Below are 19,487 nucleotides of genomic sequence, written 5' to 3'. Positions count from 1 at the left end.
AAAGAAAAGAAGAGCTTACGAAAGGTTCAAAAAACTAGGTAATGATAGGAATCTAGAAGATTATAAGGCTAGTAGGAAGGAGCTTAAGAATGAAATTAGGAGAGCCAGAAGGGGCCATGAGAAGGCCTTGGCGGACAGGATTAAGGAAAATCCCAAGGCATTCTACAAGTATGTGAAGAGCAAGAGGATAAGACGTGGGAGAGTAGGACCAATCAAGTGTGACAGTGGAAAAGTGTGTACGGAACTGGAGGAAATAGCGGAGGTACTTAATGAATATTTTGCTTCAGTATTCTCTACGGAAAAGGATCTTGGTGATTGTAGAGATGACTTGCAGTGGACTAAAAAGCTTGAGCATGTAGATATTAAGGAAAAGGATGTTCTGGAGCTTTCGGAAAGCATCAAGTTGGATAAGTCACTGGGACTAGACAGGATGTACCCCAGGCTACTGTGGGAGGCGAGGGAGGAGATTACTGATCCTCTGGCAATGATCTTTGCATCATCAATGAGGACAGGAGAGGTTCCGGAGGATTGGAGGGTTGCGGATATTGTTTCCTTATTCAAGAAAGGGAGTAAGGATAGCCCAGGAAATTATAGGTCAATGAGTCTTACTTCAGTGGTTGGTAAGTTAATGAAAAAATCCTGAGAGGCAGGATTTATGGACATTTGGAGAGGCATAATATGATTAGGAATAGTCGGCATGGCTGTGTCAAAGGCAAGTCATGCCTTACGAGCCTGATTTAATTTTTTGAGGATGTGACTAAACACATTGATGAAGGTAGAGCTGTAGATGTAGTGTATATGGATTTCAGCAAGGCATTTGGTAAGGTACCCCATGCCAGGCTTATTGAGAAAGTAAGGAGGCATGGGATCCAAAGGGACATTGCTTTGTGGATCCAGAACTGGCTTGCCCACAGAAGGCAAAGAGTGGTTGTAGACAGGTCATATTCTGCATGGAGGCCGGTGACCAGTGGTGTGCCTCAGGGATCTGTTCTGGGACCACTACTCTTTGTGATTTTTATAAATGACCTGGATGAGGAAGTGGAGGGATGGGTTAGTAAATTTGCTGATGACACAAAGGTTGGGGGTGTTGTGGATAGTGTGGAGGACTGTCAGAGGTTACAACGAGACATTGATAGGATGCAAAACTTGACTGAGAAGTGGCAGATGGAGATCAACCCAAATAAGTGTGAGGTGATTCATTTTGGTAGGTCAAATTTGATAGCAGAATATAGCACTAATGGTAAGACTTTTGGCTGTGTGGGTGATCATAGGGATCTTGGTGTCTGAGTCCGTAGGACACTCAAAGCTGCTATGCAGGTTGACTCTGTGGTCAAGAAGGCATACAGTGCATTGGCCTTCATCAATCGTGGAATTGAGTTTAAGAGCAGAGAGGTAATGTTGCAGCTCTATAGGACCCTGGTCAGACCCCATTTGGAGTACTGTGCTCAGTTCTGGTCACCCCTCACTACAGGAAGGATGTGGAAACCATAGAAAGGGTGCAGAGGAGATTCACAAGGATGTTGCCTGGATTGGGGAGCATGCCTTATGAGAATAGGTTGAGTGAACACGGCCTTTTTTCCTTGGAGTGATGGAGGATGAGAGGTGAACCGTTAGAGGTGTACAAGATAATGAGAGGCATTGATCATGTGTATAGTCAAAGGCTTTTCCCCAGGGCTGAGAGGGCACAGTTTTAAGGTGCTTGGAAGTAGGTACAGAGGAGATGTCAGGGGTAAGTTTTTTACACAGAGCGTGGTGAGTGTCTGGAATGGGCTGCCAGTGGTGGTGGTGGAGGTGGAAACGATAGAGTCTTTTAAAAGACTCCTGGATGGCTACATGGAGCTTAGAAAAATAGAGGGCTATGGGTAAAGCCTAGGTAGTTCTAAGGTGGGGACATGTTCGGCACAGTTTTGTGGGCCGAAGGGCCTGTATTGTGCTGTAGGTTTTTTATGTTTCTATGTAACCACCTATAGTGAAGTTACCAGTAGCTATCTATATTGGATAGGGCTTAAGATCTTTGTTTGAGTTTAGAACGTTGCAGGAGTCAGCAACCCCAGTACCATCACTCTACTTGCATAGGAGCATGATATTTGAAACACAGAAAGGAAAGGAACCCCTCAGGACCTGCTAAGTTGTTTGTTGCTATGAGTGCCCACATACTTAGTGTCCACTTTATTATGTACATGTGTACACCTGCTCATTAAGGCAAGTATCTAATCAGCCAATCATGTGGCAGAAACTCAGTGCATAAAGACATGCAGACATGGTCAAGAGGTTCGGTTGTTGTTCAGACCAAACGTAAGAGTGGGGAAGAAATGTGATCTAAGTGCCTTTGTCCATGAAATGGTTGTGGGGTGGTTTGAGTATCTCAGAAACTGCTGATCTCCTGAGAATTTCATGCGCAACAGTCCCCAGCGTTTACTGAGAATTGTGTGAAAAACAAAAAAAAAGTCCAGTGAGTGGCATTTCTGAGGGCAAAAATGGCTTGTTAATGAGAAATGTCAGAGGGGGCTGGTTCAAGCTGACAGGAAGGTGGCAGTATCAAATAACCATGCTTTACAACAGTTCTCTGCAGAAGAGCATCTCTGAGTGCACAACACATCGAACCATGAAGTGGATGGGCTACAGCAGATGAATGCCACAAACATACACTCATTCGCCACTTTATTACATATAAGAGATACCTGATAAAGTGGCCACTGAGTGTATGTTGGAAATACATGGCATAGAAGGTATGATTTGTGAAAGTCTTTCCCCTCCCAAAAATTCCTGTCACCTATGTGATAAAGAAACAGGTAGACTTTTCAGAGGTGGCGGAAGGCGAAACAAAATAAATTAATTACATTTCTTCTGGAAACCCTCACAAATATCATCATTAAGTATATTCAGTCTGTAACCAGATGAGATGCCTGTTGAAAGCAGGAGCATTGCTTTTATTTGGGGCATTGGTTCTGGCCTGCATTAACAGTACCTCACCAAATGAATTCTAACTGGAAACTCTATTCTACTGACAAGCACCGCGATGACACTGACAGCTACACAATATAGCGGTCAATACCTCTCACAGATCATTCGCTTCCCGTGTGTGAAAATCATCAATCTCTCATTCATGATACACAAAACCAGATGCTTCAACAATCTATACAAATTAGTCTGAGCGTGGCCATTTTTAATTCTGCAGTCTGTGTCAAACTGCTTTTGTTTATGAGTCTCCCTCACCCTGTTTTGTGCTTAGCTTGATGTAGTAGTTTCGGACATTTATAGCAATCTTTACGAATTACTTTCCAAGCAGCATTTTAGCATATACTACCTGTCTGAGTTATGAAATTGTCCATCCTTAGCATGCTTGCTTAAGTGTTATATCTGATGGTTGTTCATTAGAGATAGAGAAGCTGGAATGGCTCTAACAGCATGAGATAGCTCCAATTGCCATGAATTCCAGTGCAGCTACAAAGGTCTAAACAGTGAGGATGTACAAGCTGAAATTTTGTCCATATTGGTACTCCTAAAGCACTTCACAGAAATTATTTACCTTTGAGTTCAGTTGGAGTTTCGATGTATGCAACAAAATAAATACAAAGGATGAAGTCAAGTTTATTGTCATTTAACTATATACATGTATACAGTCAAATAAGACAATGTTTCTCTGGATCCGCTCTTCTTCCTTCTCAGTGTCAGGGAAGGGGAAACTATTCTGATCTGAGCTCTGGAAACACAAGGGACGGTAGTTGATGGAGCCTGAAGGAAAAAGAAAACAAACTGCTGAGGGACTCACAGCATATATGGAGGGAAAGGGATGGTCGGCATTTTGGATTGAGCCTTGATGCAGACCATCCCACTGCCTCCACAGATGCTGCCTGATCCACAGAGTTCCTCCAGAAGTTTATTTTTGCTGCTGATTCGAACCCTAGCATATGCATGCATTATTGTTCTGTATTTTCATCTTGAGCAATGCAATGTGTAGAAAGAAGCACTAAAAAACAAACAGAGGTGCTAGCGCATGCACATTAGTTTTCATATTTTATGTAGGTGTTTATATATATTGTGACGAGAGTACACATAGATTAAGATGTAGCTGTCCTGTGCTGGCACCAGTGGGATCAGCAGTTGGTCTGCCGCCTGTCTTCAGGAGAGAGAGATAAGGAAAACAATGGAGCAGCATTTGGAGATCTGTAATGAAGGGACGGGAGAGAGAGTAACAGAAGGAGAGAGCTGTCAAGTGCGGCTCCCCCTTTGAACTCTGAACTGTTTGAAGTGGTGGACAGGCGATACCCCAGCAGGGGGATAAAAAGGGACAGGTTCGCTAAGTCAAGACGCACACGACACCCGAGGTAACGAGACCCTGGAAGCGGTGCGTCTCTCACAAGTCGGTGGGAAGTTTTGAAAGGCACGATCAGCGGGAACCTGGTGTGTGTCCACCCTTGCCTGGGTGCCAGGTTCACCGCAGAGAAACGATCGTATCTGGAAACGGAGGGGTCACGGTCGGTGACCTCAGATGACATCACAAAGGACTCGCCCGAAAGCTGACTGCGAAGGTCTGTGTGTGGAAGCCTTGAATATTCATTCGTTTTGCTTTCTCTCTTCTTCCCCCCATTGTCCATCTCCCACGGCAGCGATTACTGCGAACTGAACTGAACTAAATTGAACTGAACTTTGTGTCACTTTGAAACTGGTCATTTACCCCTAGACAACGATAGAGCTTGATTGATCCTGTTATCTTAATTCTGTGTACATGTATGTTTATCATTGCTGAACTGTTGCATTCATTATCCTTTTGATTAGAGTACTGTGTTGCTTGTTTCTTTAATAAAACTTTCTTAGTTCTAGTAATCCAGACTCCAACTGAGTGATCCATTTCTGCTGGTTTGGCAACCCAGTTACGGGGTACGTAACAATATATATGTGTGTGTGTGTATAAAATACATAACTGTCATTCATAAACACAAGAGATTCTGCTGATGCTGGTAATCCAGAGAAATCCACACAGAAAACTGGAGGAACTCAGCAGGTTAAGCAGCATTTATAGAGAGTCCTGATGAAGTGTCTCAGATCCAAATGTCAACTCTTTATTTCTCTCCGTAGATGCTGCTAGACCTGCTGAGTTCCTTCAGCATTTTGCGTGGGGAGCTGCCATTTGTGCAAGTTGTTTATAGATTAATTATTCACAGGCTTTTTAAGCTTTTTTAATCTTCTCAATGGAATTTATGTTGTCCTTGTCTTCACTTTCTGACTTCAGAAAGATGCCAGTGTTTGATATAATTCAGATAAATTTTACTTCATTTCTTCCAAGTTTGAATGGGTCAATTTCTGGAACACATCGCACAAGAAATGAGTACACTTTTAATTTAGTCTCCTATTTACCTGAGATATTTATTTGTACTATACTTCAGCTGTCATATTAACATACCATCTTTAAATATCAGATTTGCTGTTCCTGCTCATTATACAGCTGGAGTTTAAGGCAGCAGTGAAGGTCCTCCTTCTCTGGTGGTGTCCAGGGCTTCCTTCGTCACATCAGTAGCTACTGTCAGTCATGCAAGCCCCAGGTAGAGACTCAAGAATGCCATCACACTCAGATTTAGAAGAACTCCTCATTGTTGCTTCCATTACAATTTTGTTTTACCAGTCAGGGTTGTTAGCCCTGAGCTGAAACCCTGAACCTGGAGGATCGGTGAACCACTCTAAGTCTGGCCTCTGCCCTTTGACCAGTTTGGCATATGCAATCCGCCCAAGAACCAAAGCACAAAGCCCTGACTACAGCCAACATAACTCTGCAGGTCATTGAGGCACGCAACTCTCCAAATCACAGCAAGGTCCTCTTGGAGGTCAGATTTACTAAGTGCTGTTCATACATTTTTATTTTATTCATGTGAGTAAATAAACTAACGTGAAGACAACAATGCCTCAGGCCATTGAACTTGAAGCATGTTAATATTGCCACAATTCTGATATTTCTAATTATAAATAAAAATGTGTATGAAGCATGGAAATAGGTTTCTTGCAAACAGGACAATCCAGACCTTAGTGTCAGTCATACAGTCTGTGCAGATGGCTGGAGGCATATCACAGCTTGTTCACAAACACAACCTTTACATACAACTTCAAAGTGAGATGTATCAGAAAAAAAACTTTTTTGGCATTGCCAGGTATTTCTAGTTTCTTAATTCTTATGATAAATATAACAATGAAATTCAGCTTTAAGCCCTTGAACAAGATGGGTGCTAGAGACCACAGTACTAGGTTTAATGACCAAATGCATCTTGTTTACCTTCATGGCAGGAAAAAGCAGAACATTCAGAGATGCAAATTTTGTGTTGATTTATGAGCAGAGAGGATGAATGATTTGAATATGATTTTGAGAACAACTGCTTGCAAGGCATTGAATGAAATATGAAGCTATTCATACAAACACATAGGTAATTATTTGGGGAAAAATATTTTAGAATGGTTGTCCAGAGCAACAAGATAAACAGTAATGTTGGGAAATGTATTCAGAAGTCCTTAATTGCAAAGGGCGACTTAATATTTAGCTGAATGAATTGTGCAGAATAGGAAAATGTGTTTTGTAATTTTTGGTAATGGTTTTAATTATTTAAAAAAGCAATTTTCAGACTGTGAAAAGATACCATTTCCCTCTATTACATTTTTTTGCCACACTTAAAAAAAAAACACATTTCATCCTCCGTAAAGTCCCTTGGACAGTGTAGGGATTTTGAAAGTCACCATATACATGCTAGTCATCCGCTCTTTTTATAAATACGTCTTTTATCTTAGTTCAAAGAGAAAAATGAGAAGTTTTTTTTTAACTTGGAGGAATTAGTAAAGGTTAAATATACCAGAAGCATTTTACTTTGAAGTTCAAGAATTGAAACCCTTGGCTAAATCCTTTCAGGATGGAGGAAGTGTAACTCAATGACACATCTTTTGTTTAACAGCTGAAGGAGCAAACTGGCGGACCATAAGTTAGCATAGTGTTTAAGTCACTGGATAAGCAAAGAGATGTCTGGGTCATTATTCCGCAGACCTAATTTTTATACGCCTTTTTAATATAATGGTTCATAGGATGTGAATGCCATAGGTAACAGCAATAGTTGCTGTCTATCTATGAAATCTGCTGAGAAGACTTAAATGCCAATCACTCTGGCAAATCTGCTGGATTTGGTATTAGTATAAGCCAAACAAAGTGCCATTTCTTATACCGGTGAAAACCTTCTTTGAACATCATTAATGAGTCAGATTTTGTTTTCCAGCAATTCTGGTAGGCGAGGCTAGCTGTCTTTCCTAAAGGATTTATTTAATTATTTGAATTTAATTCCTTCATCTTTGAAGGTGAGTTTCAAACTGAGGTGAGCTGCCTCAATAATTATCACCAGAATACACTCACATCTACTGTGAAGAAGTACAGTAAGAGGTTGGTAATGGCTAGGATTAACTGCTGTCTCATCAAGGACCTGGACCTGCTGCAATTTGCCTACCGCCACAAAAGGTAGATGCAATCTCACTGATTCTCCACAACCGAGCACTGGGAGATGCATTATTTGAATTTATGCACATATACTTTATACCCATTGCTGAAAATGGACTGGCCATCTTTTGGACAAAACTTGAAAACAAGGCCTCATCTGCCCTCTTTGGTGAAGTATTATATTGAAATTCTCCCTGGTCTTATGGTCAAACAACATCATTTTGAAAAAGTTTATCGAGTCATAATTTGCAGTATTTTAAACAACGACAACTGCCAAGTACTTCAGGCTTTCCTGGAGTCAATAAGAATTATTTAGAAGTGCATTATCTAGTGAGGGGACTCAGCATTTACTGACTAGATTCCTTAACTCTTGAAAAAAGAGGATGTGAGGCACTTTTGTGATGTGCTGCAGCCCATATGGTGATGGTACACCTGCAATGTGTTTGATAAGGCCCTTTCCAAATGACAAAGGAACATTAATAAAATTGTGTGACTGTAGTTTGTTGGTATATTTTAGTTTCCAGTAAGTTGTTTGTAGCTAAAGGAAACTCTACTGGCAGTCACTATGTTTTTTATCTCAGTGATGATGGAGATATCAGTTCCTGAATATTTCTGTTTAAAGAATAGGGTTGGAGATTTTCAGGTTTCTTCAGGAACCAGTTTGGTTTTCTTAAAGTTACTACTCACAGATCAACACATTCTGTGCACCATTACAACAGCACAATCTCTAGTTTGACAGCTCACTCACACATTACTTAAAGCATTGCTTTTTAGAGAAAACCTATTCCTTTCTGCTTAGTTATTTTGCTGCACGAGAATCCTGATCCTCTAGGTCTAGACTAGCAGCCTACTTGTTCCTGGGACTGAATTTCTAAACATATGGTAAAAGTAGGAATTGAGGCGAAACACTTTGGCTAGGATGTCTCAAGTTGAGCATGCTAGTTATCTGTATTCAGGAGCGGTAAGTAATCAATATATTTTGAATTCATTTTCACTCTTGGGCTTAAGATCCAGTCCAACTCATGCCATGCCCTGAAGATAAATGTATACGATCTGTGCATATCGCTGCCCTCACCACTATGCTCATGCAGGAAACATCAGTGCGCCATTTGTTTGAATGAGGTCCTGTTCCCCATGGAAATTCTGTCTACTTAGCTCTTTCTTCAATGTTTTAAGTTATTTGTTGAATTATTAAGACAATTTAATTACATTTATTTTATATTTACATATTTAAAAAATTATTTTTCAATTATTCTATCTATCTCAATTAGTTTTGCCTTCTCCCGGGTGAAACTAGGGGATTTTTAATATTATGAAAATGGTTTGTTTAGAGCCTTATTGAACAACTGAAAAATATAATTGCAAGGCAAGTATTTTGGAGGCTGAAACCTCTTCTTGCAGTGGAGTTCTAAATATTGCACAACTTTACAGTCTAATCCATTGCAGGCAATTACTCTTAATTTCTTCTAGATGACTATTCATCACCTGCATTGATTACTGAATACAGGGAACTTATAAAACTTCTGGAGAGCACTTCTTTCTCTTCTATTGTAAGTACATTGCTCATCTTTCAGCTGTCCATCTTCCTCAAGCACCTGAATGTCAATTGAACAAGCTAGTGGTGATGGTGCATTAAAGTTTCTCAATTCTCAGAGGATGCTGTTCTTTCTGATCCGTATTTGCAGTAACCTCAGTATAATGCCAATTGGTTATATTGAGCAGACACAAATAGGTCCCAGATGTTTAAATAATTCTCGGGGATTTGTTTCTTAATTGTCACATTGAATAAGCACATTCTTTCAGTAAACAATGATTTACATTAAAATCTAATGTATTGAGTGTTGATCATTTTCAGAATCAGGCGCATTATCACTGTCTTACATGATCGAAGTTTGTTGTTTTGGAAGAGCAGCACTGTGTAAAAACACAAAATGACTATAAATTATAAAGTAAATAACTCGTGCATAAAAACTTGGAATAACGAGGTTGTGTTCATGGACTGTTCAGAAAACTGATGGCAGAGGGGAAGAAGTTGTTTCGGAATCATTGAGTGGGGATCTCTCGGCTCCCTGATGGTGGTGAGGATTCTTAGTGATGGATGCTGTCTTCCTGAGGCATCACCTCCTGAAGATGTCCTAGACGGTGGCTGTGACGGGGCTGGCTGATTATTATTTTTTGATTATCCTTGCGTCTTTCAGAAAATTCTGTTCTTGGTGTTTGTTTTCTTGTGTAACTCTTGCATTAAATTCTGATCTGAGTTATAATAGGGAAATAAAAGGTTGGTGCCAGTGAAGTAAATGCATAAATTAAGCCAATTACTGGAGCTGCAGATTCCATTAACTTAAGTATGGACCAGTTTTCAGAAAAATACATTGAAAATTGTGAGAACATTTTATTTTCCAAACTTTGATGCCCATGTCCTAATGCTCACCCAGTCCAATTAACTTATCATCCCTAGGCCTAAGGTTAGGGAAGGCCTTGACTAGCTCTAACTCCTTCCTTCTTTATAGTTCTGTCTACGGTCAATCCCTCTGTGTTCATGAAATCTACCCCTGCCCTGCAAACTTCGAAGAATTTGTGCTCTGAAAAATTCCTATTTAAATCCCTACACAGCTCAATCTTTTCTTTCCCCTTTAGGAAATCATCACAATGGTTCCCTTAACAAAGAGCTGTTGTTATCGGAATATCAACACCATAAAGTCACTCACCCTTCTCCATCTCCAAATCACATGCAGTCTCGGGATTTGATACGTATTATTACTCCTTCATTGTCAATTGATTGCATCTCTTTACCCTGCTGTTTGGTTGCAGGGGGGATTTTCGGCACAATGAATAGGCAGTTCTGGTTCTGGTTGTAGTAATGTGAATGGAATATGGAAATGAGTCCAGAGATTTGGATGGAGGTGACCACTTTAAAAGGGACACCATTTTGATGGGGTATGTGGATCAAGGTTGAAAGGAGTTAGATTAAGGTAGGGGGTGGGCATTGTGCCTGAGGTTTAGGTGACCATTTGGTCAGAAGTAGGTGTGGTCAATGCAGTGCATTGATGGTGTAGGATTTTGCGAATAAAACATATGAGAGTCGTCTTATGTGTTTAACAAAAGCCATAGCCTTTTACTTCCAGTACAAACAAACCAAAAGCAGTCACCTGACACTGAGATCATTACATCAGACACTATCTCTTAAAGAGAACACAACAACACAATAATGGTGTTTGTGAATTACCTAGAACAGTTTCTATTCTGAACAATGCATCATTTGTCACCCATTACATAACACTACACAACACCTCCCCCCATTCACTCAAACTGGCATTGTGAGTCTGTCTTGAGCTTTTACTGGCTCGGGTCCTATGTGACTTGGTTTGAGTAACAACAGGTGCCTCAGGCTCATCCAGAGGTGTGAAGACAGGCACATGATCATATCCTGATGTAGGGGCATGATAGCAGAACCATCCAGGTCTTGGTGGACTGGTTAAGGCATTCTACAGAAATACATTCAGATTTACTCTCCCTATCTACAATAAACATCTTTCCACTCTATTCCAAAGGCTAAAGACGAGTATCATGGCAACAAAAACAAATGAGGTAGAATGTAGGTCAACCGGAACCCAAGCGTGCTGTTTGGCATGATGGGAGGTAGGAATAAGAATCGAGTTTACAGAGGAGGGTGTGGAACGCTGAGACGCTGACAAGGTGGTCCTGGAGTTATGAATAAAATCACCTAGAACCCGTAGAGGCTGCCCCTACATCAACACAGCTGCAGAGGATTGCAGGTCCACTTTTGGAGCTACCCTGAGTTCAAAGCTCAAAGTTCAAAGTACAAGATATGTACACATTATACAATCTTGAGATATTAGAATCAGGTTTGTTATCACCGGCATGTGGCGTGAAATTTGTTAACTTAGCAGCAGCAGTTCAATGCAATACAATACATAATATAGAAGAGAGTGAAAAAAATAATAAGTAAATCAATTACAGTATGTGTATATTGAATAGATTAAAAAACGTGCAAAAACAGAAATACTGTATATTAAAAAAACTGAGGTAGTGTTCAAGGATTCAATGTCCATTTAGGAATCGGATGGCAGAGGGGAAGAAGCTGTTCCTGAATCGCTGAGTGTGTGCCTTCAGGCTTCTGTACCTCCTACCTGATGGTAACAGTGAGAAAAGGGCACGTCTTAGGTGCTGGAGGTTCTTAATAATGGACACTGTCTTTCAGAGACACTGCTCTGTAAAGATGTCCTGGGTACTTTATTGGCTAGTACCCCAGATGGAGCTGACTAGATTTACAACCTTCTGCAGCTTCTTTCGATCCTGTGCAGTAGCCCCTCCATACCAGACAGTGATGCAACCTGTCAGAATGCTCTCCATGGTATATCTATAGAAGTTTTTGAGTGTATTTGTTGACGTGCCAAATCTCTTCAAACTCCTAATGAAGTATGGCTGCTGTCTTGCCTTCTTTATAACAACATCGATAGGTTGGGACCAGGTTCGTCCTCAGAGATCTTGACACCCAGGAACTTGAAGCTGCTCACTCTCTCCACTTCTGATCCCTCTATGAGGATTGGTATGTGTTCCTTCGTCTTACCCTTCCTGAAGTCCACAATCAGCTCTTTCGTCTTACTGATGTTGAGTGCCAGGTTGTTGCTGCGGCACCACTCCACTAGCTGGTATATCTCACGCCAGTATGCCCTCACATCACCTGAGATTCTACCGACAATGGTTGTATCATCAGCAAACTTATAGATGGTATTTGAGTTATGCCTAGCCACACAGTCATGGGTATATAGAGAGTAGAGCAATGGGCTAAGCACACACCCCTGACGTGTGCCAGTGTTGATTGTCAGCGAGGAGGATATGTTGTCACCATTCTGCACTGATTGTGGTCTTCTGGTTAGGAAGCTGAGGATCTAATTGCAAAGGGAGGTACAGAGGCCCAAGTTCAGTAACTTCTCAATCAGAATTGTGGGAATGATGGTATTAAATGCTGAGCTATAGTCGATGAACAGCATCCTGACATTGGTGTTTGTGCTGTCCAGGTGGTCTAAAGTTGTGTGGCGAGCCATTGAGATTCATCTCCTTACAGGCAGCCACAAAACAAAGAAACCCAAAAGAAACCAAAAAAATAGAAGACCATCGAACACTCACTGTGCTGAAAGAAAAGAAACAAATCATACAAACAGCAACTGCAATCAAATAGCTTTCTGAACTGAAATCCACAAAGAGAGTCCAAGACCCATAGTTCAGTGCAGAGCCTAATAAGCACTGTGGAGCAGTAAGCTGAATTGACCCACCACACCCCTCGGGCCCCAACACTGGCGCCCGGTGCTCGCCACCTCGATTTGGCCTGTACCCAATCTTTTCAATTTGGCATTTAAATCAATCGAGCCTCGGGTCTTCCTCGTCCTCGGCGACAGGCCCATTACATTGCCTGGGTTCCGCCACATCAAATTCACTCCAAGGCGAAAGGGAAGTTACAGGCTATTACTTGAGATGATCATTTGCCAGAAAAAAAAATATGATTAACAAAGTACTTAGTGGTTTTCCTTGTTTCATTAGCCACCTGCCAGAAGTGGCTGAGATTCAGCTGTGCCATCTGAGCCCCAGCAGGACTCACAGGAGGCAATTGTGCCAACATTCATCCATCAGGGACATCCTCAGAGTAGCCTTTAAGGAACAGTGAGACAGCGCACACAGGCCATTGGGCGTGGGTGATACGCTGTGGTCTGATGCAAATTAACACAGAGGTTCTGGGCTATCGCGGCCCAGAGGGATGGCATGAATTGTGAACTGCGGTCGGAAGAAATATCAGATGGGGTGTCAAACTGAGTGACCCAGGTGCTGATGAATGCCTGGTCCATGCCATAGCCCTCATCGACACTGGATGGACAACCTCTGGCCACGTGATGGCATGATACACCACGGTAAGGAGATGCATAAAATGGTGGGAGGTGGGAGAGGAACAACCAGGTCCACATTGATGTGGTCAAACCATCACTCAGGGACTTCGAAAGGTCCCCAGGGTGCCCGAACACGACAGTTCATTTTTGCCTGCTGACACACAACACAGGCAGGACTACAGTCTCGCATGTCCTTCCTAAGGCCGTGCCACACAAACTTTAAAACAACCAGTTTCTCTGAAGTCTTCCACCCGGACAGGGGAGTCTGTGGATGGAGTTAAAAGCAGTAGGCCTCCAGTTTGCAGGCAGTATAGGGTGAGGGCGACCAGTTGAGACATTGCACAGGAGAGAAACTCCTGCATCCCTGAATTTAACATCAGCCAATAGCAGCCTGTGACTGTTGTCCCCTAAGCCTGGACCTCTGGATAGGTAGCTTGGTCAGTTAGCCTGCTGGCATTGCCATACACATTGGGGATGATGTTGTTGGCAGGTCATGAGAGGCAATTGGCCACTGCATTGTTTTTCCCTTCAATGTACTGTCAGTTGTGAATTCTGAAATGTAGACCAGGCAATGGTGCTGTCGTGCAGACCAGGGCCCTGATGCTTTGGCCATTGTGTGGATGGCGGGGGTGGGGGGGGCAGTTGTGGTCAACGAACACTGTGAAATGCCCACCCTCTAGTAGAAACGAGAGTGACGGATGGCCACATAGAGACCGCGAATCTTATGGTCAGATATGCTGTAGTTCCTCTCGTCTGTAGTGGAGCTGCCTGCTGAAGAGGGCGTGTGGCTCCCTTGCACTCCCAACCGTTTGAGCACAGCACCCACTGTCTGAGGTGTCAGTAGTGATGGCTTTAGGTGCATTGGGGAGTGGGTGCGGCAGTAGGGTTGCGCTCGAAAGAGCTTGTTTGGTGTCATCAAATGCTCTGGTCATGTCTGCTGACCATCCAAGTATGCAATTAGGAGCACTATACAAGGGTAGCACAAGTTCAGCAGCTTGTGATAGAAATTCACTATACCTAAAAACTCTTGCAGTGTGGGCCAGTGGAATGTCCATAATAACGATGACTTTGGATGGCAGGGATGTCAAACCTTCTGCAGAGATACAGTGGCCAAAAAAGTCAATAATAGACAACCTGAACTGGCATTTAGAGGGGTTAACCATCAGCCCATGTTGGCGTAAGTGCTTGAAAAGTATACAAAGATGTAATAACTGTCCTGTTTTGGATGCACTGCTGACAAGCATATTGTTTGCGTAAACATAAAGAAAATTGAAGTCTTTTAACAGAGTCCATTAGTCACTGGAAGATCTATGCTGCATTTTTCAGCCCGGACAGCATGCGTAGAAGCTCAAATAGGACAAATGGAGTTAGATTAGATTATGAAGACACGTAGTCCTCTTTTATTGTCATTTAGTAATGCATGCATTAAGAAATGATACAATATTTCCTCCGGTGTGATATCACAAAACACAGGACAGACCAAGACTAAAAAAAACTGACAAAACCACATAATTATAGCATATAGTTACAACAGTGCAACAATATCATAACTTGATGAAGAAGTCCATGAGCACAGTAAAAGTTCAAGGTCTCTCAAATGTCCCACATCTCACACAGACGGGAGAAGGAAGAAACACTCTCCCTGCCATGCCGACCACAATCCGACTCTGAGTCATCCGAAAACTTTGAGCTCTGATCAGCCCTCTGACACCGAGTACTGAGCGCCATCCTTGTCCGAACGATTCGATCTCAACCTCGGTCGCCAACAGCAGGCAAAGCCGGGGATTTTGAGGCCTACCCTCAAAAAGTTTCCCTATCACGCAGTAATGACAGCAGCGAATGAGCGTTTCAGAAATTTCTCCAGATGTTCCTCTGTGCTTTCATGTCCATTCTCCATCAAATCAGAATTGTCCACGGCCCCTATTTAACAGATACGATATTATTTTTCACTGGAGGGCTGCGCATGCGCAGGTGTGCTGCTCTCTCTCCTCCCGCTGTGACAACAGCAGTTTTGGAATTTCTCCAGTGCACACAGGCTTCTGGTGGTAGCCCCTGACTAAGTCCATTTAAGAAAAATTATCTTTCTGGCTAAACATGCCAAAAAGTCTTGAGTATGAGGTAATGATTGGGTTGGCTGTCTCATTAAGGCGGCAGTAATTACCACATGGACAGCAACCACTAACAGACTTAAGCACCTTGTGGAGGGGTAAAGTCCAGGGGCTATTTGACCTGCATACAAAGCCAAGCATTTCCATGTTAGCAAACTCAGCCTTCATGCTGGTCAACTTTTGCGTCCAGTCTATGTGCACAGGCAAGGACCAGTGAGTCAGTTGTGGAAGGGTGGTGCTCCACCCCATGTTCTGTGACCATAATGGAAAGTGTCGGCTTTGTAAAGTTTGGGAATTCGCCCAGCATGTGAGTGAATTCACATGTGGTGGTGCATGCTCTACACAGTTGTCATGGGGAATTTAGTGGGGACATATGATAATGACCCAAAGTCCCTTGTGTCCACAACTGGCAGTTCTTAAGATCTACTAGAAGTTCTTTATGCAGAGGAAATTTGTGGTGAGCAAAGGTCTAGCAGCTTTAGCCAAGACAAGGTCCCATGCGTACGATGTCTGCTGAAGCAGAGCATCATGCATAGTGTCCCACAAGTCCGGATCCAGCTGCCACTGGTGGCCTCCAGCGAGGGTCCATTGCTTTCTATTTTAAACTCAACTGGCGATGTTGACAGCACACTCATCTGAGTGCCCATGTCACACAGGAAGCATTTCCCTGAAAGGTTTCCGTAATGAGCAATAGATGATCCTGCAGCTGGAACTCACGGTGTTCACAGATCTCTGACATCCTGATGCACAAGCACTGTCGAAACTGCAAGGCGGTCAGCACATCTTGCTGATTATGCAGAAGTGTGCGCCATAAAAACATAGGCCCAATGTTGTTTGCTTTGAAGCTGTGGGCCTGACTCTGCTGGAGGCTCTGCTGACAGGCCTTATTGAGACAGGGAAAGGAAAGTGAAAGATGCATCTCTGCGTGGTTGAGTGTAGACTATCAGCCATTTTAGCAAGCTCCTCATAGTCCCTCATGGGTATATTAGCAAGGACTGTACAAACTTGATCAGGCATTTGTTGCATAAGGAGCTCTTTAAAAATAAAACAAGGATGGTGATTACCAAGGAGAGATAACATGTGGTCCGTTAGCTCTGAAGGCCTAGCATTACCCAAGGCCAGGCAAGGAGAGCAACTGTTTGGCCCACTCACACTCAGGCAGACCAAAAGTCTGTTATAGACGAGTTTTCAAGTGACATATTTATCACGTGCAGACTGCTCATCTAGTTGACTCACCTCTTTGGCTGCAGTAGAAATACTAAATGGGGCTATGACGTAGTAAAATTTGGTATTGTCCGCCATGATTTCTTGCAGCGCAAACTGGGCCTTCACCTACGCAAATCACCCAGCAGCTTTTGTTACATGCTCAAAGAGATCTGTGTTTTTTGTGAAAATGCTGTAATGGTCTTTTGGAGGTCACCTGATGTGATTTTCCTGCCGATGTGAGGTCACGTGATGACATGTACCCTGTGACTATATAAGGGTCGACTCAGGTGACGCAATTAGTTTTTGAGTTTGTAGATTTCCAGGTAGAACGTGTTGTGCCTCCATTTCTGTTGCGTGTTTGTTTTTGTGAGGCAGTTTCATTTTTAAAACGGAAGGTGTGTTCTCTTACAAGATCTGAATTATTGAACTGGGAATTTGTGGCTGGAAGTGCCAATTTACTCAATTCCGACAGTTTTGAAGGGAGAGTGAAGAATTCATCGGTGAAGGACTGAGAGAAGTCGGCATCGTTTGGCAGTTTAATAAAGAATCGACCTTATTGAGTCTTCGTTGAAGAGAAGCTGCATTGAGATAACTCTTGTAAAAGTGCAATGAGTTCATGCACAAAGGCTCTCTCTCTAAACAATTTAAGGTCAGTCAATTTAAACTGTTTATTTTCGGCATCGGGAATCCTGTGGACAGAACCGGCAGTAAAGTTGCGTCGGTGAAGAAATCGTTCTCCAGAGAAGTCTCTCCCAGTTGAATGTGTAAAACTGTTGGACTTTCGAAGTTATTGTTTTAAGAACTGTATCAGACTGTATCGCTTTAAGAACTGTTTCCACATTTAACGCTTTAAGAACCAGGGCCAAGTGGAGTTGATGAACGGCTGCGTACCTGTTAACCTCCAGTTAAAGTTTTCCTTTGTTTTCTTTTCCTTATCGCTTATACGTGTTTAATAAATGTTTGGTTGTTTTTATAAAACCTGTATCGATTAATATTCATTGTTGTCGGTTACGTAAGACTTTAAAGGGACTGCATTGGTTGAACTGTCATTGAGTTACTTTGGAATCGCCCAAGAGTGTCAGGGTCGCCAATGTAGGATTTTGCGACTAAACCATGCGAAAGTCATATTATGTGCTTAACAAAAGCCGCAGCCCTTTACTTCCATTATGAACAAACCAAAAGTGGCCACCTTACACTGACGTCATTATGTCAGACCCTGTCTCTTAAAGTGAACACAACAACTCAATGACGGTGTGGAATACTCTCTATTCTGAACAATATAAATCATCTGTCACCCATTACATTACCTTACAGTGGGATGATGGCAGCCATCCATGATTGGTGTTCTACTGAAGAGGTCATGTTGGCTTGGGAGTGTCCAATGAGAGGCAGCCTTAGGATGGTATGATCCAAGTAGAGCATCGTGCCGTGAGCCACATCATCACCATATGTGACAGGGATCATTGAATCAGTACAAGAAGAGACCAGTGCATGAAAGAGCCTGATCAAATTTCTGAATGTAAAATGACCTTGAAATTGCTATTATATTTCACACTGGGGAAAGGAATGGTTTGTACTTTCACAGCACGGAGACAAACACTACAATGCATTTGAAATTCTGGGTCACTCTTTCTTGCACACAAGAAAAAAATAAATGTTCAGCCCAAACACTTTTTAGTGTTCTGCTGAGTTCATCTTCACACTGAAACTGAATTTGAAATGGGAAAGATGGGTAAAGTTTAACAAATACCGAAGAAAGATAACAAGAACCAGCGAACTCACAGGATGAAGAGCATTGAGTATTTTAGAATGTTTTTGAAACTGTAAAAACAGCACCTTGAAGTGGGAAGACTAGAAAGCACATGATAAGGGAATGTGATAATTAGTGAATCAGATTTTTAAATTAATAATTGCAGATAACAAGCACATGAAGGAAGAATTGATCTCATCCTGATGTTTTCAATGGGTTATCAGACCACAGGAAATAACATTTGTGTGCAGTGTTCATGCCAGTGGTTTGCCCATGATCATACTGGGCATCTGAAATGAGTTTACTGCTGGCTGGAGACAGCTGCCCAACCCCACGCCACAGTAGGTGGAAGGTTTACATGGAGGCTGTTAGTACTGTGATGATGTAATTTATCCATGATAAAGTTGTATAATAAAATTAGCAACATCAGTAAACAGTAAAAGGGGTAGATGTAGGTGTGGTGAGGGGAATGAATGTGAGAAACAAGGCAAAAGACGGCTGATTACATATATTGTTAATTTTAAGTCTTTTCCCCTTTTTCTTTTTTTCCTACTTACTTCTCCCTTTGTTACACCAGTCTTTACCACCCCTCTTTAGCTGGCAGCTTCACCACTTGGGTCACCCTTTTTCTCCAGGTCTATCCCCATAGGCATCCTCATAGTTCTACCACCACCAAAGGATGTTCCTCAAAGCATAAAGTCTAGCGAACTCATTTGGGATTTAGGTTAATTGATTATTGTAAACTGTTCCATGATTAGTCTAGGATTAAATCAGGGGTTGCTGGGTGCGCGGCTCAAAGGGCCAGAAGGGCCGATTCCGTGCTGTATCTTTTATTGATCTTATCTATTTATTTCTTTGTTTGTTTATTTATTTACTTATTACCTGGCCCAGGGAATTTCTGTTCATTTTTTTTCTGCCTTGCAAATTTGAATTTGAAGTGTGAGTTGTATCTCTAGATTCCAATGATCTATCCCCATGGTATTATCAACAAGACAGTTTTTAGTCTATATTAAAGCCTGCCTTTGGATCCCATTCTTTCTTTCTATTTTAAGTTGGAG

Source organism: Mobula birostris, chromosome 12 (genome assembly GCF_030028105.1).
Source record: "Mobula birostris isolate sMobBir1 chromosome 12, sMobBir1.hap1, whole genome shotgun sequence".
NCBI lineage: Eukaryota > Metazoa > Chordata > Chondrichthyes > Myliobatiformes > Myliobatidae > Mobula > Mobula birostris.
The sequence above is the reverse complement of the archived record's forward strand: the minus strand, read 5'-3'. Positions refer to the sequence as shown.